The sequence below is a fragment of the Galleria mellonella genome, unplaced genomic scaffold, assembly GCF_026898425.1.
Source record: "Galleria mellonella isolate WM207_F2 unplaced genomic scaffold, CSIRO_AGI_GalMel_v1 utg1634, whole genome shotgun sequence".
NCBI lineage: Eukaryota > Metazoa > Arthropoda > Insecta > Lepidoptera > Pyralidae > Galleria > Galleria mellonella.
Window position 1 is genome coordinate 1,784,250 of NW_026442007.1, and position 26,399 is coordinate 1,810,648.

The following is a 26,399-nucleotide window of genomic DNA, read 5'->3' on the forward strand; positions in this document are numbered from 1 at the left end:
GTTGTGTGTAGTTTATCGGATGTTTTTTGGGTATATACCTATTTATAGTGGCGCTGTTGACCTCACATAAATAACGGAAACAATGTAACTAAGACTCTGTGAAAAGAAATAAACATTTAGCCAATTTGCCTTTTTTATTACGTCTAGTGAAACTAGCAGATCTATTTTCTAAAGCTCTTTACAATATAGTTTTTTTTTTTATTTATTTTTATGCCACGAAGGTGTCAAACGTACAACTTATCTGATGGTAAACGGTCACTGCAGCGTATGGACGTCTGCAACACTAGGGGTGTCACGTGCACGTTGCCCAACATATATGTATCTAATACGAAAAACCCGGGGGGAAAAGGGATTGTTAGTAATGAAGACTCAGAATCCCATTGCTAGCAATATACCCAACCAGGTTGACCTCCTCGCGGTTCCCACTGGAAACTATTATGGTTAATTCCTGATGAATTCATAATGATGGGCTAACTGGCCTGTTTTCATTCTCATCTATCACCCTTTACTGGTGCTCCGCCAGCGTATCCCGTTAGCGCAGGCGGGGTAACCATACCATTTTCACTCATCAAAAAAAATACGAAAAACCCGTCATAAACATAATATGAAATTTGAAGAATCATTTATCTCTATAATAAATATGTTTCAAAATGCATACAATATGTTATTATATTAAATAGAATGAAATTCATTTGCCTAAAATATTGTAGATAAGATGTTGCATTTGTCAAGTTTACATGCAGCATGGATTTGCTTTGTAAGGCACATGAAATTGCCACTGTCCTTGAAATAATATTTTGCACGCTAATGTTAGCAAAACATGTTAGGACTATACAAATCCTACAATGAACAACAAATATGTCTTTGCACTTACTATGTACGATTAGATTGTAATAATCTTTGTTCAATAAGTGTTTTTAATAAGTTTCAAATTTATTAAAAATGTTATATGTATCTCAGTATTTCATATTCTAATATAAAAGGTACATAACCTACCTGTGTACCAAATTTAATTAAAATTTGTAAAAAAAAGTGCTTCTAAGAAACAACCTATGGTTTATTAATGGGAACTAAGCGAATGTGTTTAGTATGTTCATGAGCATTTCATACAATCAAGCAATAGATATAAAGGAAAATGATTGACAAAAAAATTATTAACAATTATTGTGATTTAAAAATTAAACTACTAAACCGAATTTGATAAAATTTCTATGAGGCCAATATATAAGTATAATCTTTCAGATGAGAATAATTTCCCAAATCGGTTTACAATTGATGGAGTTATGAGGTAACAAACAGAAAATGGCAACATATGGGGGGTATCATGGGCGAAACAGTACACTCTGTTATGTCCATGATACTGCTCATGTCTATAGGAGACGGTTACCACTTCCCATCAGGTGGGCCGTCAGCTTGTTTGCCATTCTAAGTTGTATAAAAAAAAATACAAGCTTATTATGAATTCCTTTCTTTTTGAAGCAAGTTTAAAATACAGGGAAACAGAGAAGTTTGAAACATGCCACAGTAGTATTTTTAACGAGAATATCATTGTGGTCAATAAATGTTAATGCAGCATCCTATTACATAACTGCCAAATACAGGTCGAATCGTTTCCATGCAGATAACAAGCCAAAATCCAATCTAAGTTCATTGCGAACATCCAAACAGTTTCGAATCGACCCGAGTCTGAACTATGGACGCTGTTAACAATCTGTTTAATATTTCAAATTTGTCCAATTACAGAGCTGTACAACGTTGTTGAGATATTATCAGTGAGTCCAATTTAGCCTTACTTTATATATAGACAGGGAACATCAAAATTGTGGCAAATTTTGACAGCTAATTAGACGCTGCAGATTTTCACCATCGTACAACCCGCCATAAACTTAAATTTCATCCCAACCATCTGGACGAGTGGCGGTCCTCCACCGTGCGTTTTTCAAGGCACTTTCTTCCACGCACAACCACTCTTTGGAATCAACTTCCAGCAGCAGTATTTCCGAACCGATACGACAACATAACCTTCAAGAAAAGAGCATATTCCTTTTTAAAAGGCCGGCAGCACACCTGCAATGCCGTAGGTGTTGTGGGTGACCATGGGCGGCGGTAGTCACTTACCATCAGATGAGCCGCATGCTCGTTTGCCCCCTGTGTTGTAAAAAAAAAAAAACGTTTGGCTAAATACATTTTTTTTTAATTCAAAACTAAACTCGCTTTTTTATTGCTATGAGCGATTTCTTAATTAATTTAGTTTAAAAAGGTAATGGACTCAGCTAACAATATCGCATAATTTGCTCAAGGAAATAGATTCGAGGAACAGAGTCCGGTTAAGAATTTCCTCCTCTCTGAAACTGGTTAAAATGTATGTGTATTTTTATATAAACATTTTGAAAAAGTAAGTAAGCACAGGATCGTTAACCGGCCAACTTGGGCATCTAAATCATTCTTCCCACCTTCTTGCTTTTAGAATTCTTCCCTGATATATGGTTGTTCTAATTCAAGCCTTTGGCTTTGTGCCAAACCAAACCCACAGTGACTACATAACCGCTGAGTTTAATATTTGTCACTTAAGATATATCGAGGTAGGTACATGATAAATGTAGGTAGGAGAATTTTTACAATAACATTATACAAAATGATTATGAAGGTCAACATGTGCGTATAAATCTTTTCTTTCATATATAGCTATTGGGGTCAATTTTGTGAAACAAAAGATTCACTTATTCATCCACCAACCATATCAGAAGTTGGAGCACTTGTTACTAACTTCATCGAGTAGTAGGTAAGAACAGCAAGCAGAAAGGCAGTTTTAGACCAAGTTGCCAAATATCGCGAAAGACCTCAAGTGAACCTAATTCTTAGAATCAAAATTAAGACTAATCAATTTACTGCATAAAGATGAAGATATGAAATCCCTAATAACGAGATAATGGATGGATAAAAAGATTTTATGTTCTTCTCAGGAAAAAAAAATCCCTGGAAAAATTAATTGAAATTTATCTTATGAGGTACTCAGATTCTACAGGAATGTATATAATTAAAGATTGTGTCTAAAAAAACAACTTCAAGTGTGATAAAACTAGTTGTTTTAATTTAAAAACCAAACTGCTAAATCGACTTTGATGCAATTTCCATGGAACCAATTTGTTAGATAAAAAAAAATTCAAAATCGGTTTAGAACTGTCAGTCAATAACTACAAAAAACTTCGCAATATATATGTTCAACTTACATCGTTATGTCACAATAACCACTTTTTAAAATGTTGTAAAAATATCCACCCGTGCGAAGCCTGGACGGGCCGCTAGTGTTAAATACTTTTAAACGAATTAAGGATTCTAATAAGCGTAAAAATATCTGGCACAATAATTATATTATACTCTTGTAATTCCGTGCTTTAATTCCAATGGCGGGTATATTTTAAGATCAGGTGGTGCCGTCGCCGGGATCCGTTAAGACGATTTCACGCTCCGGCAACTAGCTCAAGTGGAAGCGCTTTTAAGCTTCGTTTTATGGAGGTTGGCAGTCGGCGGTATTGCATGCGTTAATCAGAGTCTTATTGCGGCTCCTATAGATTCGTTAGCATATTCGAGACTTTTTCTATTATAATTATTAGTTTTTTAAACTCAATATTTGCTCTAATATTTAGATAAGTACTTAGAATAATGTTTGTATACGTTCTGAGTAACCAACATCAAATCTTAGATATATAAATATAATTTTATAGGATATATAATTTATTTGCATTATTTACAATTTACAAATGACATCAGACATAAATAGACTTATAAAAAAAAGGAGATAAAAGAATACTTAGCAAAAACCTTCCTCAATTTGTCAATTTAAAATTGGAATTAAAAAATATGGATACCAGATTCGTATTTTATAGGACCGTATAGTCATAATCCTTCTATAAAAGTCTATATCCGTCATTTAAATAATCAAATTATATGCATATGGAAAAAAATATTTATTTTATTTATTTATTCATTAGTACAAATATGTATACATGGCGGACTTAATGCTAAAAGCATTCTCTCCCAGTCAACCATAGGGAGGTGTCAGAATACTCAAAATTCATCTGTCTTTTCGTATATTTACTAAACAGGCCGCATTTTACTGTTCCAAATTATGCCAAGTTTAAAAGTTTATTGTCATATTTCAAACCGTTTTTCTTAGAATTTCAGAATCACTAAAGTTATCGATTCGATTTTAATTATACTGCGTCAAGTTTCCTCTTTATTACAATTATTCATTATAATATATATTGTTAGAAGAAATTACCAAAATGAACAACGTTCGTGTCGAATATTGGAGAAAAATTTACCAATGAAATGAAGATTACACATTTTTCCTGACGCCATAAGCGCGAAAGGAAAATGTACTTTCAGTAAACAAAAACGTAGAATTCTCCCCAGCCCTTCATAACTCGGAGAGACCTGTCACCGTCCTTCACGCCATCTTTAAAAAAAGAAAAGAAAACAAAGTGTAACTACAGGCTTGCTACTCGTCTCTCATTTTCCCTGTACTTAACGATGCCACGAAACTTTGTAGTGACTATGTTATAAAGAGGCTTACTTGTATATTATGATAGAGTTTTATGTTACTTGTTTGTAAATTAAACTTAAAACTCTGCATTGTATCCAAAAATAACTATAATTAGAGGGGAAAATGTCTAAATTTTTCAACACGACTTGGAATAAATGAAATAAAATGAAGAAACAAGTTAGGTGCTGATTGCTATCATCGTCTTATTGAATGAAACAAGTCATTTGATATATTGCATACCTATTTCTGCTCATTTAGTTCCATTGAAGTCTTCTAGCAATTTCACATTAAGACAGTTCTTTGAACTTTATTGAATGAGGCAATGTCAGAAATATCTGGTAATTTAAAAAAAAAATTGAAAGTGCTCTGATAGCGAATTGTAATGATAAATATACATACATACATACATATCTGTCACGCCCGTCTTAGGGTAGGCAGAAACAATAGAACGCCAAATGCTTCGATTCAAACAAACCTCTTTCGCTTCTTCCACATTCATCAATCTTTTCATACACGCTCGCCGGTTACGGGTACTTTTAATTTGGCCCTTCTTCAGCACGTCACCTATTTGGTCGACATACGTCCGTCTAGGGCGGCCCCTACTGACATCTCCATTCATTCTTGCTCGATAAATCTCTTTCTTAATTCTTCTTTCATCTATCCTCTCCAAATGACCAAACCAATAAAGATAAATAATCATTGTTAATTCCTAGTGAATTCGTCACGATGGATTAACCGACCTAACTTGTGACTCTTATACAGCATATACCAGAGGGAAACTTTGTACAAAAGTCGTTTACATACACCTTTATTACATTTGTGTTTCTACCGTGAAGCAGTTGTGTTTGCATGGCTATGTTTCGGTTTGAAGGGTGAGATACCAGTGAATTTACAGGGTACAGAGGAATAACGAGTCCTTAGGAATGGCAACGCATGGGGGGTATCATGGGCGAAACAGTATACTCTGTTATGTCCATGATACTGCTCATGTCTATAGGCGACGGTTACCACTTTCCATCAGGTGGGCCGTCAGCTTGTTTGCTATTCTAAGTTGTATAGAAAAAAAATACACTTCATCATCATCATCATTTCAGCCATTATCCGTCCACTGCTGGACATAAGCATCCCCCATAGATTGTCATCCACTGACTCCATGCAATGCATTTAGGTTCGCCACTTAAGAACCTTTCTTCCCCATCGATTGTCAATTCTTCGAGCTATGTGACCAGCCCATTGCCACAACACACATAATAGTTCAAATACCTACAGTTTTGCAATTATATAACAAACATACGTCGATCGATTTCAAAGTCCTTCCCAATAATGTTATATTATGTACTGCGTACTGGGCAAAACCAATTTGACTCAAAATACAGTTTTACCGGAACACACACCCCAAAATGCGGCGGTATCCTTTGATTTTCACTATTAGATAGTATTTACATAAACACCCTTCCGTCCCCAGCGGCGCAATTCGGACGCTACTTGTCAAGTACCTTAACCTACGTCAACCGGCTTTATTCTGTGAGAACATTGTAAACCGTTGTCTTCGGACTATTCCTTTAGTGTACTTTCAGAGGTACACATAATATTTTTCTAGAGAAATAAATGTTACATTCCTTTACGTTTTGTTTGTGATATTTTTAACGTTATTACGAGTATAAAATATTTCGCAAAAAGCGTGTGTGTATGTTAACAATACGACGTTTGTCTTCAGAAATAACAACGCATGAGGGATGGAAATAAAAATAATAATCCTTTATTTTATATTTAAATGTACATAATTTGTTACTTCCAGTCTAATATTCTAATTAAATACGTCTAAAGATCGACAAGCAATACGCTAGAAAGGTTGTTGAGTGACGACTCTATACAGGCAAATACAGTGTGGAACAACACCCACTAAATGGTGAGATTACCTCAAATGCATTGCAAATTTTTTTTTTTGTTTAATAATTATGGAATGGTTACCCCGCCTGCGCTAACGGGATACGCTGGCGGAGCACCAGTGAAGGGTGATTGATGAGAATGAAAACAGGCCAGTTAGCCCATCATGATGAATTCATCAGGAATTAACCATGATAGTGTCCAGGGAGAACCGCGAGGAGGTCGGCCTGATTAGGTATATTGCTAGCAATGGGATTATCAGTCTCCATTACTAACAATCCTTCCCCCCCCCCATTGCAGATATTCAATAGATTTTTTTTTATACAAATTAGAATGGCAAACAAGCTAACGGCCCACCTGATGGAAAGTGGTAACCGTTGCCTATAGACATGAGCAGTACCATGGACATAACATAGTATACTGTTTCGCCCAAGATACTCCCCATGCATTGCCATTCCTGAGGACTTAGGTGTTATTCCTCTGTACTCTGTAAATTAACGCCATATCCCACCCTTCAAACCGAAACACAGCCATGCAAACACAACTACTTTACGGTTGAAATACGAATGAGACAGAGGTACCTAAGCAAACGACTTTTGTACATAGTCTCCCTCTGGTAAGTCTAAGTAAAATATAGGGGGCATATCAAGGTTTCTTCAGGGTCGACAACGTGCACGTAACAGTCCTAGTGTTGCAGGCGTCCATAGGCTACAGTAATCGTTTACCATCAGACGGGCCGTATGCTTGTTGCCACCTTTATAGTATAAAAACGAAATAAGTAATTAAACAATTTTTTCTTCATTTATTCTTTTTAAAATAGAAAAAAAAAGGTATTTAAGATAAATATGATTGGTTGTTTACAGCAGTGAGAGTTATAAAAAGCTATAAATAAAATTATTTCCTCTTGAAAAATCAAAGGAGTAAACTTCATGTTGAAGCGAACCGGTATATTGAAAATCTTACCCTTTCAGAAAACCCTTTAATCCATTCTATATGAGTTATAAGGATTATGTTTTAAACGTACAAAAAAAAAGTTATGTTATAACATAAATTAAATGCATCTAACAACAATAATTGCGATTAAATTTAATTAGCCCCTAATATAATTAGTTGTATAATTAAAAAACGTACCCTAAAATAACAGCGATTTGGGTCATGACAAAGAAAGAAAGAAATAGCTTTATTTAAATAAATTTAAATTTATGTATTTTTCAATAAACATTTTTTTCATAATACGCATCGAAATGCATTCGTAAAAAAATACTTGTTGTTCAATAATGCCACTATTTTAGTTTGGAAATGTATAAAATAATTGAGCAAAGAAAAGATGTCTCATTAAAAAAATATTTAATTTATATACTAAATATTACATTATTTACTGACATAAATAAATATATTTAATTATTTAATGTGATAAACATATAATTAGAGTACACATACAAACATTTATGAAATAAATTAAATTATTAATTATTTCAAAATTATATTTTATATTTTATAAAAAAATATATTTAATAAATTATATTTTCGTATAATGCTGTCCACTCGTGCGAAGTCGAGTCGGATTGTTAGATCAGAGGGCCTACCATGAAATGTTTTCCGAAATTTCGGAGCCAAACGAAACACAAATTTAATGTTAAAATTACACAATACAAGCCGTTTGGAAATATAAATATTAATATATTGTTTCTTTGGACTTTTATTTATATCTATAATTTATAATTTATTCATTTGCTCGAAATGTGGTAATAATAATGGTCATAATAATATAATAATATCTTTTATCATAGGATGTATGACGAACGAAATGTTAAACTCCATTAATTGGTCCGATTTTGGTATAAACAAAAACACGAAATTGAGTCCGAAATTTCGATATTTCATTTCATGGTAGACCCGCAGAATATGTTTATTTTCGATTAACGCATTAGTATGCTATTAGTATCAACATGAGCGCTCGAGTATATTTATGGACCAATGATCCGTCGTGTATGGAACATAAACAAACTTCTTACTGCGTCGTAAACGGGAAAATTATATCGCAATCGGCTTAGTTATAATATAAAAAGTTATGTCCATAAACATGCTCGCGTGTTTTGTTGGTTATACGATACGATAGTCGATATGGTGAAGTTAGACTACGCGGGCGAATTCTCCATGCGTCTCTATTTACCAAATGTAGACCTTTTATGTTATAAAAAAGTAAGTTTCTTTGTACTTGTAAATATTAACTATTAGGCGTAGTTATTATCAAATTTCCCAAAATAAATAAATAAATAAATACCCCGATGCAATTGAATCAATAATCTTATAATAAACTACTGTGCCAGACTTAAGTCTCACTCTGGGACTTTGTACAAAAGTCGTTTGTTTTGGTATCTCTGGTTTCTACCATGAAGTTGTGTTTGCATGGCTGTGTTTCGGTTTGTAGTGTGAAACATCTTGTCACTTATCTTGAAGTGCAGAGTATTTCAAATATTCATTATTCTTTCCATAATCTTTCAACTATTTTAGTTTTTCAGAAATTATTTGTTTTTACCGCCACAAACTAAAGTTTCATCCCAATCATCTGGACGAGTGGCGGTCTCCAACCGTGTGTTTTTCAAGGCACTTTCCTCCACGCACAACCATTCTTTGGAATCAACTTCCAGCAGCAGTATTTCCGAACCGATACGACAACATAACCTTCAAAAAAAGAGTATATTCCTTTTTAAAAGGCCGGCAGCACACCTGCAATGCTATAGGTGTTGTGAGTGATCATGGGCGGCGGTAGTCACTTACCATCAGGTGAGCCACATGCTCGTTTGCCCGCTGTGTTGTAAAAAAAAAATTCTATCGTTGCTTGACTAATTCTTACCCGTGTAGTCTAATTCCGTCTTACTACACTGTATTAGTGACAAGAATACGACACAAAATTCAGTGATAATATTCATGTATCTGAATAAGGAACATGGTGGAATTATTGAAATAGCTAGCTATAACCCGTGGCTTTGTTCGGGTGAATTAAGAGCGTATAGGTAGCATTGGTATACGTAGTTGCATTATTTTCATTTTAATCAATTAAAAAAAAAACCTATCTAATAAATAATCTATAAAAACATTACTGTACTTATACAAATGTATCGTTGTATTTATTAATTGCCTTATTTATTTCCTATATTGTATAATGTAAATAAAGTATACTCATTCATTCTTCATTCCCAACGTAAGTAGAAGACTTGCTCGTACGTCATACTCGTGAACCAGTCCTATAACTCCGCTCAAGAAAGCGTCGGATTCATTTTTATTACTTACTCTTTTAAAGGTTTTTTATTCCATTTATTATTTCGAGCTATGCACGTCTGTACAATTTGCAAATCTTAATTTTATTTGAGCGTGCTCTGCTCCGAAGACGGATTTCTCGCCCGTCTTGCTTTGGCATTTTGCGCGGAGATTGCTTTCCAAATGCGGTGAAAAAAGAAACAAAAAATATATCAAGCAAGTATATTTCGTGTCTGTAATACTTAGGTCTGAACTATAATTATAAAAATGTACAATGTTTACTGAAAACAAGATACATTTCCGAAAAAAAAATGTTTTCTTATATAAAAAAAAATGTAAAACGCATCGAAATAAAATTCAATAAGTAAATACCAAAAAGACTTAAAGTTCTTATACATATTTTCTTTTTTTACAACACAGAGGGCAAACGAGCATGCGGCTCACCTGGTGGTAAGTGACTATCGCCGCCCATGATCACCCACAACACCAGAGGCATTGCAGGTGTGCTGCCAGTCTTTTAAAAAGAAATATGCTCTTTTCTTGAAGGTTATGATGTCGTATCGGAAATACTGCTGCTGGAAGTTGATTCTAAAGAGTGTATATATATATATATATATATATATATATATATATATATATATATATATATATATATATATATATATATATATATATATATATATATATATGTTTACACTAATTGCCCAATTGTATACTGATTTTTATGGAAGGCTTATGTCCAGCAGTGTAACGAATGTTACGATGAAATTAATTTTTGTAATTTTTTTTTACAACACAGGGGGCAAACGAGCATGCGTCTCACCTGGTGGTAAGTGACTACTGCCGCCCATGATCACACACAACATTAACGGCATTGCAGGTGTGTTGCCGGCCTTTTAATATTACCCTTAATAATACCCTTATTAATAAAATTTACTCCTAAGCTATACAGATTAATTATAGGTTTAAATTTTTATTGAATTGAAAAAAAATCTGTTTTGGAATTATTATTATTATATCATATACATTTAATATACAAATAAAAAATATTTGAAGTTTTACCGAAAAATACCCTTTAGTAGGCAAATAGGGAAGTAAAAAAAAGAAAGAAAATACTCGTAAAGAATGCTGTCTTGAGCGTATTTTTCTCATAAAGCCACCGTCGTATAACTTGGGGTAAAAGATGATTGTCTAAATAACAATACAAGAGGCTGGAGCGCAATTGTTTTAAAAAGAACAATACAAGAATCATGAGTATAAAATTGTAGAATTATGACAGTGATGTCGCCATTTTGTATTCTTATGTGAAATACCGAATAAATATTTTGCTATTTCTATTCATGATCATAACAGCCGTCTGTCTATTGCTGAACGTAGACTTACCCCTTGAAGGGGGCCAGTAGTTGGCACACTTGACAGGCGGTATATTTTAAGAGAGACGCTGCTGACCATTCTTCGACCCACGATAGAGGAAGGGGTGTTCCATTCTATGCCGGAATCACAAGGCATAGAATTTTCTATTGCTATTAAAATTACATATGGTAATACTGTATAAGCCATATTTCCCGAGCTTATTTGAATTCGTCGTGACAGGAGCGAGCTTATTGTTTTTGCTTGCAACATTGAAAAAAGCTTATTTAAAAAAAGTAGGATAATTTAGTTAGCCAAACGTCATATCAGTTGACTAAATTTTGTTTTGTTTTTGATATTTGATATACTATCTGTAGAATCTAAGTATATAACTTAGTCGTTGTAAAAAGCTAATACTTTTAATATTATTATTACGATTATGTTATGTCCATGGTACTGTTCATGTCTATAGGTGACGGTTACCACTTTCCATCAGGTGGGCCGTCAGCTTGTTTGCCATTCTAAGTTGTATAAAACAAAAAATATTATTGAAAATTAACAGATAATCTGTCAATTTCCAATAACAACTAAATGAATGTCAATGTAATGTCGGTGAATAAAAAGTATTTAAAAACATCTGAAACAGTACAGAAGGAAAATTATAATAAGACTAACAAATTCATTGCTGATTTATTTATCCATTTTTTATCTCAAAATAAAAATACTGTATTGCATTCCCTATCAGTTAATTATTAGACAAAAATAGAAAGTTATTGAGGGGTCACAAAATAAATCTAGTTAAACTTTTATTTATAAAATAAAATTAGAGTACTCTATTAGAGTACTTTTCAATTTTTACTCACTTGAAGACTATTTTAATATAAAATTTTAAGTACAAGTTCCAAATTAAATATCGCACCGCACGGTTGAATACAGAGATACTGTTTTTAATATTAAATACCTCTAATTTAATAACTTGTATTCAAGCAAATAAAAATTATTCATTCATTCATTCAAATAATACCTTTATAAATATAATAATAAACCGTCTTTCAAAAAACGTTCACGCTCACTTTTTTAATTTATCCGAGTAGTGAGTACTTTATATTATTCTCAATTTCGTGTATGGTATATGTCATATATGTGTAAGTATATTTGTTATATATATATTCGTTTATATATGTAATTTTAGTATGTATGTATATCAATAATTTTTAGTACCGCATTCGAGTATTCTGACACTTCTCTATGGTTGACTGGAAGAGAATGATTTTAGCATTAAGTTCGCTATGTACACTATTGTACACATTTAGTACTAATAAATAAATAAAATGATAAAATAAACAATAAGAAAAAAAAAACAAAAATATTTAATTTGTTTTTGAAAATTGACAGTTACTGTCAATATGGCTACGCTTCGGAAAGCTTCAGTATGGACGTTCTTAACCAGCGTTGCATAGCTACTGTTGCTCGGACGAGTGAATGCATTCACTCAGCCGGTTGTTAAATTGAGCGTGTCCATAAAAGGCACTGCCGGTTCATGTCACTACGTACGGCCTTCTATCGAGGTATTTACAGCTACGTTGAATCTACAATAAGATGATTGACCTAACCTAACCTACCCTCTATGTTAAAAAATAAAAACCTTAGTTTTCAGACTGGTAATACATGAGAGATACCTTCAGCGTTTCAGCATATTTTATGCAGTTCATGATTCTATAAAATCCGTGTCGATTGTAAGTAGTGAAGATGGACAATCCGATGCTAACACATTTAGTCAGGGGGAAAGGGATTCTTAGCAATGTAATTTGACAACCCCATTGCTAGCAATATGCCCTACTAGATCGACCTCCACGTGGTTCCCCCTGGGAACCATCGTGAACAATTCTAGTTGAATTCGTCACGATCGGCTAACTGACCTACTTCATCCTCATCTATCATTATTCACTGGTGCCTCGCCAGTGTATACCGCTAGCGCAGGCGGAGTTACCATTCCATTATCACCCATTAAAAAAAAACATATTTTGTCAGGTTGACTGCCACGTGATCCTTCCTAGAAACTATTGTAGTCAAATCCTGACCTTACCTTACCTCACCTTCGTCTTTCGCTTGTATCCCGGTAGCGTATACCAATACTGCAGGCGTAGTTACCTTACCATTTTGATTCTATTAGAAATTTAAGAATTAAACAGCGTGTTTTCTTCCACGAATTCGCTTAAGTTACAGCATGAGCTCCCTGTCGAGGTTTTTCCAAGAGACTACAGAGAGTTCTTCAAAAAAGAGATAGAGGTTTGTTCCGGGTTAAATCAATGAGTAATGCCCTTAGTATTGCAGGTATTCATGGGCTACGATAACCGCTTACCTTCAAGTGGATCGTAGGCTTGTTTGCCACCTCAGTGGTATAAAGTAGTTATAATACCAGAGGGAGACTTTATACAAAAGTCGTTTGCTTTTGTACCTCTGTCCCATTCATGTTTCAACCGTAAAGCAGTTATGTTTGCGTGGCTGTGTTTCGGTTTGAAGGATGGGATATGACGTGAATTTACAGGGCACTGAGGAATAACATCTGAGTCCTCAGGAATGGCAACGCATGGGGGGTATCATGGGCGAAACAGTTGTCCATGGTGCTGCTCATGTCTATAGGCGATGGTACCACTTTCCATCAGGTGGGCCGTCAGCTTGTTTGCCATTTTAAGTTGTATAAAAAAAGTAACAATAATAATGAAATCCTGTATTAAACCATTTGGCCACTGTGGTAATAATAATAAAAGATATGGGATACTCTTATGGGGAAAAATATCAATATAATATAACCTATCTGTTCAATACAGAACATAAAAATTTTAATATTAAAAAAAAAATTATTCTGGTAACATTAATTTTTTTAAAGGAATATATTTTTTAATGAAATGAAATGAAATATTTATTTGCTTTAAACAGACATTTGACATTATAAAAGCCATGTGACAGAACTTTTTGGCATCTGTTTAATTGCCTTAAAATTGTAGGCGTGCAAATCTAAGTTATTGCTTAAATAGGGATACAAATTTAACTTAGTGATTATTAAGATTATAGAATAATAAAAAAAAGAAAAAACAATTCTCAAACAATTATCAAGTCAAATCAATAAATGTGTGTAGGTACATATTCAATATCTTCAAATAAAATTAACAATTGCATTATTATTATTAATTAAATACAAATTACATTCCATATGTTATGTCAATAGAAAATTTATGTCAAGTCTTAAGCATTTATATTATCAATAATTATGTTATTTTTGGGAAGTGTAGGCATAATATTCTCTCATACTGTAAAAGACCTTATCCAGAAGCCATAGATGAAGCCGTTTCTTAAATATTTTCTATGGAAGGTCTAAAAGATCTGAAGGAAGTTTATTATATATTTTTTGGGCCATAAATGAAACATTCTTTTGGTACAAGGTCAAATTTCTTTTTGGTATCACGAGTTCATTTTTTCTGTGTGATCTAATGCCTTCTTTGAGTTGTCCGTATGTATTAAATAATTCAGGGTATTGCTTAATAAAAGTACATATAGCAAATATATACATGCAAGTCAGGGGAAGGATTCCTAATTTTTGAAATAATGGCCTACAAGATTCCCGGCACCTCACATTGCTAATAGCCTTTATACATTTTTTTTTGGGCTTTGAGGACTCTTTCTATGTCAGGCGAATTCCCCCAAACAATCAAACCATAACTAAGTGCCGATACCCCCCATGCGTTGCCATTCCTGAGGACTCAGATGTTAATCCTCTGTACCCAGTAAATTCACGCCATATCCCACCCTTTAAACCGAAACACAGCCATGCAAACACTACTGCTTAACGGTTGAAACACGAATGGGACAGAGGTACCCAAGCAATCGACTTTTGTACAAAGTCTCCCTCTGGTAGCCGATGAAACAAATCCATGATATGCACTAAGAACAGTCTGTATGGTTGCAATCTGGCGCAATTTATACAATGCAAATACAAATTTATTAATATTTTCACAAACATTATCAACGTGTTTCTTCCAATTTAAGTGTTTATCTAACGTGATACCTAAAAAAGTAGTGGATTGGTTGGATTTATAAATGGCATTTATTGTATTGTAATCTTCAAACACCAGTCCACGTGGACAGAGTGTGTTGTGCTATAACAATTGTGTTGGTTCAATAAAGAGTATCATATATATATCCTTTATAAAAGGCCGGCAGCATACCTGCAATGCCGTTGATGTTGTGGGAGATCATGGGAGGCGGTAGTCACTTACCATCAGATAAGCCGCATGCTCGTTTACCCCTTGTATTTTAAAAGAAAAAATATAAGATTTATTGGCGACCGGCCGATGCCAACTCTTTAGACATTAATATACTTTTATATATACATTTACTTTTAGAATGTTCTTATTATTTGTAATTTATATTTTATATTTTTTGACATATATCATATTATTTTGTTCTGTTCCTTGCTTGCTGTTTAATACATTTATTTCGCTACTAAATTCCGTGTCTACATCATTTCATCGCCTCTTCACAGTCCACCGCACCGTAATAAGCCTGTTAAATAAGCACTATCATAAAGACGCCAATGTATTTATGGTGTCAATAATAAAAATTAATATCAAACCTTATATTATTGTAACAAAAACCTCACGAATCAAATTAATCAGAAAGGAACCGCTATTGATATCGTATCCAATTTGAATCGGCCGCTCTACAAAGGAGATAAGCCAATTTGACGGCCGTTGTTGGTCGCTCCGGGGAAAATTATTGCCTACCCGGGAACATTACAGGTGTGCCTCTTTGAGGATTACCCTTGGAGGCAAGATTTATTTGAAGTTAGACGCAAGGATAGCCCTTTACATCTCGACAGAGCTGTAGGCGGGTTATATGGGGACACAGCGTTTACTTGCGAATGCAGCACGAGGTACTTTGATGAATTTAATACATATACCAGAATACGAATTTAAAATTTGCTTATATAAATATAATATATATATATATATATATATATATATATATATATATATATATATATATATATATATATATATATATATATATAAAAGAAGAGACCAACAAGACGTTAAATTCGTTGCAATATAATAAACATGAAAGTGTGTTTGTTAGTTTGTTACCTCTCAGTGTCTTTACGAAATTTGGAATACATGTACTATAATATCATATTAACTTATTCTTACTTAAGATAGAAAAGGACATAGGTAACTTTTTATCTTGGTTAGTAAACATACTCCGGTCATGCGGATCAAGTAGCAGGTAAAAGCTATGGTATACATACAGTCTAATATACGAGTATATTTTAATACTTTTTAAAATTCATATCTGTTCATATGTTTGTAGTCGCAAATCATCGAAATAAATAAATAAATTAAAGAACGATAGTAAACTACATATAGTTATACCCTGTATATATATACCCTGTAATGTAACTAACTACCTTTGTATAAAGAAATAAATTTATTATTTATTATTATTATTATTATATAGGAAAATTATTAGAGTCTTATAATAACTTTAATTAATGAAAATTAGTTTAGTTGATCAAAAGTTGCAACAATCTATTGTTATTAATATCTATAGATATATTAATGTTGAAAATGCCATTTCGAATAGTGTAACTACAATTTTTTTATACCACAAATGTAACAAACAAACATATAACCCGTCTGATGGTAAACGGTCACTGTAGCCTATAGACCTCTATAACACCAGGTGCGCGTTGCTGATCCTGAAACCTTAATATACCCTTTTTGAAGTACCCTATACTATAATCTCTAGGAAAAAAATCTTTTTTGCTATTATAAAATTTCGAATTCTTGCATATATTCGAATACAATGCTTATGATGAAATGAAATGGGATGGGATAACAGATCTTTTTCCAGCCTCAGCAAGTACCTATACACATCTATATGCGTAATAAGGGAATAAATAATGCAGGCAATAATACTACACACAAAATATGTATATTGCCCGTGCAATTTTTATGATTTGTGAAAGAAAATCACCCTATCACATCGCGGCGAAAAAATCACGAAGGAAAGTTGAAGCTGCATAATTTATAGCAGGTACGTGGCATCCCGGCCATGATTGGCTAGAATAAAATTTTGCCATTGTGTGTATGGGAAAAGGTATTATTTTTATTGTATCAACCAAATATGATTATTGCAAATTGATCTATGGCTATGCGTAATGTGAGACCCAAAAGGTTCAGAATTCATTGGTAAATTTTTGTAGCTAAGTCACGTCGCCAATTCTGTATCGATTTTAACAATCCTTTATACAATCGATATCGGGTTTATTTTAAGTTTAAATAATTTATTGTTCTCATAAAAATATACAAGTTTACTTAAAATGAAATACAGGTATAATTATTAAACGAAATAGTATATTATTATGTGTACCCCTGACGATAAAGTTACAGTGTAGGTACATATAATTTTTAAACTTATAAAAAGAAACATTTAAAAAAAGTAATAACATAAACGTGTCTAGAAATTTATTATACAACAAAGCTCTTTCCAAATAATACAATCTTATGTTCATAATTAATTCTTACATAAAAAGGCTGCAATGAATTTTTATTTTTTAAGTTTTGTTTGTTTACTTTTTCATGTAATTTCACGTTAGATTGAATAGAATTAATAGTGATATTTTAACTAGTACGCAAGTAAAAGTATAAAGCACAAGTAAAGTTATGTATGGAGTACTGCTCAGAACTCTAGGATGGGTCTACTCTGTACCTCTTACACACTTTCGATGTTCTGCAGAGATGAGCTGTTTGTATCGTGGAGTCTCTCAGGTGAGCAAAACTCTAAAATATTTACAGTTACGTAGAGGTTTAGCTCTACCTATTACATAGGAACTGCTCAGAAGTATTTTATTTTTTTATTCCACCTTCCCCTCTCCATATCGCGTCAGGAGGATGGCCAGTGACTACATCCATACACGGTTGAATGTTCGCGTTCGTATACAAATTATTTGCTAACTCTTACACGAACAGTTCTGTAAGAATGGAATGGTTTCTCCTGAGGCGTGTTTCTTTCATTCTATAACATCTAATACTGAAAAAGTAGTGCGAAAAGCACTTAGCGACCCGGCATAGTGTGGTAAACCGTTGAGAGTAAATAATGCTCTTTTCGGAAGATCGTATTCGTGAACTTGTCTCTATGTTTACTCAGGATGATGTGGTGTGACCATTTCATGTCGAGCTAAAATAAAAATAAAGTTTAATAACTATAGTTGTTATTTTTGTATTGATTTTATATTTATGCAGTGCTAATCATTTATAAGAGGCAGGAATTAACGCGATTAACTTGACGACCAAGTTACACCAGCCGCTGCTGCTTCACGGAAGAAACACGAATGGGACAGAGGTACCCAAGCAATCGACTTTTGTACAAAGTCTATATATATATATATATATATATATATATATTACCACTGTCCATCAGGTGGGCCGTCAGCTTGTTTGCCATTCTAAGTTGCATAAAAAAAAATATGTTTTATGATATATTACTTAATACACATGGCTTTTTACTTATTATATTAATAAAATAAACACGAAAGAATGTAACTATGGATAGATGGAAGTTTATTGCTCTTTCACACAAAACCTACTGAACGTAATAAAATGAAATTTGGTACACGAGTAGGTTATATCCCAACTTAGCACATAGGATACTTTATGTACTAATTGACGTGGGTGAAGCCGCTCGTTAAGGTTAGTAAATAATACCACATTAATACCTAGCACAGAATTCGCTTTTGCCTTTACAACTAGCTATGAAATGTCTGCGGTACTTATTCTAAAATAACTCGTAAAGTATAAGCCGAATTCTGTAAAGAGAATATCTCTATAATATGCTTGTGGTGAAGGAATAGGTTATTTTTGTATATATGTATTAATATTTTGTATTCATACTTTAATATTTTTTTATACAACTTAGAATGTCAAACAAGCTGACGGCCCACCTGATGGAAAGTGGTAACCGTCGCCTATAGACATAAATAGTACCATGGACATAACAGAGTATACTGCTTCGCCAATGATACCCCCCATGCGTTGTCATTCCTGTGGACTCAGGTATTATTCCTCTGTACCCTGTAAATTCACGCCATATCCCACCCTTCAAACTGAAATACAACTATGTAAGCACAGCTGCTGCACAGTAAAAGAATGTCGGGGGGAAGGGATTGTTAGTAATGCAGACTAAGACACCTATACCATTAGCACAATACCCAACAAGATCGACCTCCCCGTAGTCCCCTCTGGAAACCATCGTACTGAATTCCAAATGTTTTCATTACGACGGGCTAACTGATCTGTCTTTTTCATTCTCATCTATCATCCCCCACTGGTACACCGCCAGTGTATACCGCTAGCGCAGGCGGGGTTACCATTCCATTATCGTCTATTACAAAAAAAAAACAGGAAAATGTCTGAAAATAACGTTTATACAAAGTGTCCCTCTGCTTAAATGGTGCAAGATTAGGGAATAGTCTACCAACTTCTACCATATACATACTTTAGTGTACCTACTAAGTTATAAAACAGAAATTAAGGGTTTCCATCCGAGCAAGTTATCATACTCGTAATTTGTGCCTGATTGGCATACTTACTCTATTTTTATTTTAGATATATATATATATATATATATATATACTTAAAATATACATTTATATATTCACATTATTATACATATGCATATTTCTATATGTATTTAAAAAACGAACACGAGTTTCGTGCCTCCAGTAATATTTTCTTGTAATTATTTGTACTTATAATAAGTTTACTATTGTAATCTTATGGAGGAAACAATAAAGAGTATCTATCTAAATGTAATGGTATAATGACCTCATATTTATCTGCTGCTGCTGCCAAGGTTTTTTATACAAATCTTGAAAAATGAATTCGATTGAAAAATAACAAAATAGTAATAGGTGTACATTGGTACACTGCACATGGTTAGGATTATTTTTATAAATAAAGTATAATTTGAAATCTATCAAAGGACGCATCTCGTTTTAGGTGGTATTGACAATTATAAAAAAAGTAATCATAGCGCCAAAATGTTCCCGACAGAGATCCATTTTTGAATGAGACACGGTATTTCAATTTAGCGCGTAAAAAATGTGAAAAATGAAATTGGAACGCTCATATAATGCTTTTTTTTATTTTAAAGAGGTCTACGCTTAAATAAATTATAAGTGGCCAGTATTTATTAGCATTTGTAAAACTATCTACGTGGCCCGATATTAATATGAGTACACCCAACTGGCAAATGTAAAAAAAAATGCATACGTCACGATGACATTTTATTTTAACGATTTCGTGCTGTAAATAAATAAATCCAATTATTGAACACGGTATTCCTGCGCCGTAATTTGGGAAAATTAAAGCGAAAAAGATTAATTTACATACGTCATTTACGTATGCGAGAATGTCATAGTCAAGTGGTTTGCAATCGTATTGAATTCGATTCGTGAATTCGATTCTAACTGATAATGTTTCGATTTACTAATTCGAATGACATACGTGCACGGTGTTAGTCGATCATGTAGGGGCTTTTTAATTACCATATAATTTTAGATATAATACATTTAAATAATTGTATATGCTCTTATATATAATATAAATATTTGATTTTCTCTTTATTTAATTAAGCTATTAAATATATGTAAATGTTGTATTGAGTTTCTTGCGGGCTCTTCTCAACAGATAATAACCTTCTGAACCCCGCAGATTACAAGAAAAAATGACGGTTTAAAAGTGCGTAAACAAGCCTATTTGAGTAAAGATTATTTGAATTTGAACTACACTATTAAACATTCTTGAAGGATCTACATTGCACTGGGAACTACGCTAGCTTCCTATGAAGACGTTTTTTAACTTTTTGTTTCAAAATCAGTAAAAAAAAAATTGTAATATGCGAAGACGTTACTCCTGCATCATGTCACGTTGAAACAATTTTTTTTTATACAACTTAGAATAGCAAACAAGCTGACGGCCCACCTGATGGAAAGTGGTAACCGTCGCCTATAGACATGAGTAGTACCATGCACATAACAGAGTGTACTGTTTCGCCCATGATAACCCCCATGCGTTGCCATTACTGAGGATTCAGGTGTTATTCCTCTGTACCCTGTAAATTCACGCTTGTAAATTCCACCCTTCAAACCGAAACACAGCCATGCAAACACAACTGCTTCACGGTAGAAACACGAATGGGACAGAGGTACCCAAGCAATCGACTTTACATATCGATGGCCTCGTTATATAGATAAGTAGAGTCAATAAATACCTGTATATCGTATAATTTAGCTAGCACTATAAATATCTTGAATCCAGGCACTTGAAACGTTGCGCGTGGCATGTTTTGCAGAGGCCTCTTAGCTAGCTGTAATGTAAGTACAAGTATGTTTTTAGGAGTCTGTAAATGGAAGGGTTACGAGGGTTTCGCCGTAAATGACTGCCTGCTATATGAGTGTGTACGTTGGAAGGAAACGGAATATAACACTACCGTTTTGTATTAGGTCAAGTGGTGAACTTAAGGATTTTTTTTTATACAACTTAGAATGGCAAACAAGCTGACGGCCCACCTGATGGAAAGTGGTAACGGTCGCCTGTAGACATGAGCAGTACCATGGACATAACAGAGTATACTGTTTCGCCCATGATACCCCCCATGCGTTGCCATTCCTGAGGATTTAGGTGTTATTCCTTCGTACCCAGTAAATTCACGCCATATCGCACCCTTCAAACCGAAACACAGCCATGCAAACACAACTGCTTCACGGTTGTAACACGAATGGAACAGAGGTACCCAAGCAATCGACTTTTGTACAAAGTCTCCCTCTCCAGGTTGAAACTGAATTAAGAAAGAAAGAAATAATATACATTTTAATATACAATCTATAAATCATCATCGTCATCATCATTTCAGTCATCAGTTCAGTCTGTCCACTGCTGGACATAAGCCTCCCTCATAGACTGCCGTAAAGAACGGTACTGAGCTACCTGCATTCCAACGGCTCCCTGCTACGCATTTCAGGTCGTCCCTCCATCTAGTGGGGGGTCGTCCTACACTGCGTTTTCCCGTACGTGGTCACCACTCAAGAACCTTTCTTCCCCATCCGTCCTTCGAGCTATGTGACCAGCCCATTGCCATTTCAACTTACTATAAATACTTATAATAAAATATCTATACATAAAAAATATTTCGAAAACGCTAATGTGAAAGGTCTTCTGAATTTTTACTATTTGATTGACAGACAGATGGACAAAAATTCTAAACGTCATTGTTTAGTTTCTATTATAGCTCTTACAGAAATATTACTGCTTTTATTTTTTTAAATAATGACCTTAAATTATATAGATAGAGTATCTCCATTGAAATGTTTTGCTATAAAGAAATTATCTTTTTTATTCACGTTGTGTGAATAGGGTTACCATAATTAAAAAAACATTTATTACTAAGTAAATGAGGGAAATTATATGGTAAGATTAACAGGAACAATAAAAACAATACATTTTTTCAATAATTAATTCTCAATTCTAATTTAAAAATCCTAATTTAATAGTTTAAAATAACATTTCCGATGATTTCACTTTTCTTTTATTATTACTCTAAAATTTCTCATATTCTCATATTCTCATATCTCTCAATTTTCGGTAAATTTACCGAAAATTGCGAAAAAACACTCAATCTGGCAACACTATTAAGGCTACAATATACAGAGCGCTTAGAATGAAAAAAGAGCGTTTTATATTAAAAAAATAAATTAAATTTATTAACTTGACATATATACACCGTTTTACTGCACCTGCGCCACTTCCTTAGCCTGAAATCAGAATTTAATGCATTACGGAACATCACGGCGTCTGTACACACTAGTCTTTGACGACGGCTTTTAACGAGATTGCTCGTAGCCTATTCATATTATTAATTTGCATTTCACGTTCGAATAGCTGTCATTCTACGTATGTTTAGAGGAAATAAAGTATATAGATAGATAGATAGATAGATAATTTATTTGCATCACTTACAGCACACAAACAGCAAAAGATACAAAAGCAAAGTGAAAAAAGATAAAAAACGATACATGTACAAAAGATTAAAAAAAAAAAAACCAAAAACAAAATCAGTATGCATAATAAATTTTTTTTATAAAGTAAACGTGCCTTCTAATATTTATAATTGATGCTAATTAATTTTCGTGTTCGATTTTCAAATTGATTGTTGAATAAATTGAACATCGCATGTTCAATTTATTTATCAATTATAATTTTCCTTACAGACTATGTATGGGCTTCTTCAAAAAGAGTGTATTAAGGTTTCTTCAGAGTAGGCAACGTATGCAACACCCAGAGTGTAACGTCGATAGGCTACAGTGACCATCAAATGGACTGTATACTTGTTTTCCATCTTAATGGTATAGAAAAAAAAACGTGTTCATTCATTACATACAACATAAAGTAATCTTTACCAGAGGGAGACTTTGTACAAAAGTCGATTGCTTGGGTACCTCTGTCCCATTAGTGTTTCAACCGTGAAGCAGTTGTGTTTGCATGGCTGTGTTTCGATTTGAAGGGTGGGATATGGCGTGAATTTACTGGGTACAGAGGAATAACACCTGAGCCCTCAGGAATGGCAACGCATGGGGGGTATCATTGGCGAAACAGTATACTCTGTTATGTCCATGGTACTGCTCATGTCTATAGGCGACGGTTACCACTTTTCATCAGGTGGGCCGTCAGCTTGTTTGCCATTCTAAGTTGTATAAAAAAAAATCTTAGAATAACAAATAAGTTGCCAGTTCACTCAAATACCATGGACGTAACGAAATATGTTTTAATACCCATGGTACACCTCGCGCGATTTAATTCCTGAGGATTAAAGTCTTACGCATTTGTAATTTGTAATACCGTGTCCACATTATTTAAACTAGTCATAATTAAACATTACATTACAATGATGGCTTGTTGCAAACAAAAATATATGCACAGTCTTTTTCAAGTAATTTGCGGATCTAAAAGGGACGCTCGATCATAATAAAATGCAACAATGTCAGCCAGTATATTGTTTTTGTATCATTAATAGAGATTCCATTTAAAATTGTTATTTTTTTATACAATTTAGAATGGCAAACAAACTGACGGTTCACCTGATGGGAAGTGGTAACCGTCGCCTATAGACATGAGCAGTACCATGGACTTAACAGAGTATACTCTTTCGCCCCCATGCGTTGCTATTCCTGAGGACTCAGGTGTTATTCCTCTGTACCCAGTAAATTCACGCCATATCCCACCCTTCAAACCGAAACACAGCCATGCAAACACAACTGCTTCACGGTAGAAACACGATTGGGACAGAGGTATCCAAGCAATCGACTTTTGTACAAAGTTTCTCTCTGGTATTGCTGAACATAAGCCTACTCTTTGGAGGGTTTTGCCAGTAGTTTGTTTGTAGTTGCATGGCAGTTGGATTGGCAACCGCAGTTAGGCTTTAGAGATGTTTTAAGAGGGACGCTGCTATCCATCCCTCGCCTTCCCTTAGTCGCCTCTTACGACACTCACAGGCTAAAAAGTGGTGGCCTATTCTATGCTGGGATCACACGAACATTTAAAATTATATAGATAAAGAATTGATTTTTTGTTTTGTATATATTTTAATTAGACTGTATTTTTGTTCCTTTTGCGAACCGAATTTAAAAATGTTTTTTTTTTTTATCTAAATGAACTGCTTTCATCTCGTGAGACAGTAATTTTATTAATGTTGAAGTCGGTTGGTTTTATAGAAAAATCTCAGGTCATTTTTTAAAAGATACGTACTTACGTCTTTTCTACTTGGATATTTTTATTTTCTCCATATTTCTTTAGATCCTTTTTTCGTTTACGAGCATTATCTCTGAGATATATAGCCAGATAGATGGATAGATATCATTAATGTGGCTTAAAATATTGTTTACTAGTCAGAGTCAATAACAAGACACATTATGGTCTGCAAATAAAAAAGAAAAACGAAAAAATATTTATTACCCTTATAAAATATAAGTATAAGTATAAATACCAATACAAAAATGCACAGAAAATATACCAGAGGGAGACTTTGTACAAAAGTCGATTGCTTGAGTACCTCTGTCCCATTCGTGTTTCTACCGTGAAGCAGTTGTGTTTGCATGGCTGTGTTTCGGTTTAAAGGGTGGAATAAGGCGTGAATGTACACCATATCCCACAGAGGAATAACATTTGAGTCCTCAGGAATGGCAGCGCATGGGGTGGTATCACGGGCGAAATAGTATCTCTTATATCCATGGTAGTTAGTGCTCATGTCTATAGGCGACGGTAACTACTTTCCATCAGGTGGGCCGTCAGCTTGTTTGCCATTCTAAGTCGTATAAAAAAAAAAGTACAAATGCATTCAGAAACTTGTCCTTTTGGTAGTCGTTTAAAATCGAAATGTTATGCTCGTTTTGTATGACCTTTTACTCTGATGGATGTTGTATTATTCATGTAAAATGTGTGTAAATTTACGCTCGCCCTCAATAGTAATTAATCTCTCGTAAAGCTTTTTCCATTGTCCACCAATACAGGTAATGGGTTCATAAAAGTAAGTACTTTTTGTCACAAAATAAAATGTTAAAATTTAAACATATAAATCATACAAAATGGTTCTTTCGAAATCATCTGAAACAAAATGATAATATGGCTACACGAAAGGGGATATTGATCGAAAGAATTTATTTAATAACTATGTTTCGTATTCAATTTCAGAAATAGAAAAAAATAATAAAATACACTGCTTATAAATGGTGTATTAAGATATTTTTTTTTACAACACAGGGGGCAAACGAGCATGCGGCTCACCTGGTGGTAAGTGACTACCGTCGCCCATGATCACCCACAACACCTACGGCTTTGCAGGTGTGCTGCCGGCCTTTTAAAAAGGAATATGCTCTTTTCTTGAAGGTTATGTTGTCGTATCGGTTCGGAAATACTGCTGCTGGCAGTTGATTCCAAAGAGTGGTTGTGCGTGGGAGAAAGTGCCTTGAAAAACGCATAAACCATACATGAGTTTTTAAGTTACATATTCAGAAACACGAATGTGAAAATTGTTCTAATTTAGTACAGCAGTTTTTACGTGATGTCAGACAGAGAGACACAATTTCTAAAAGTTACTATTTTGCTATCTTTTGGTTTTATCTTCTTTATCTATCAAAAAACTTTGCGATACTATATGTATGTCCAGCTATTATCGTTATGTCACAATAATCACTTTATTAAAATGTTGTAAAAATGTCCACCCGTGCGAAGCCGGAACGGGCCGC

The 26,399-nt window shown here is 33.9% G+C and overlaps 1 protein-coding gene across 1 annotated transcript in view; it reads left to right on the forward strand.

The window, feature by feature from the left end:
• Positions 1–26,399, forward strand: part of LOC113514056 (connectin-like) — a 263,683-nt gene that overhangs the window by 196,094 nt on the left and 41,190 nt on the right. The window lies entirely within an intron of this gene.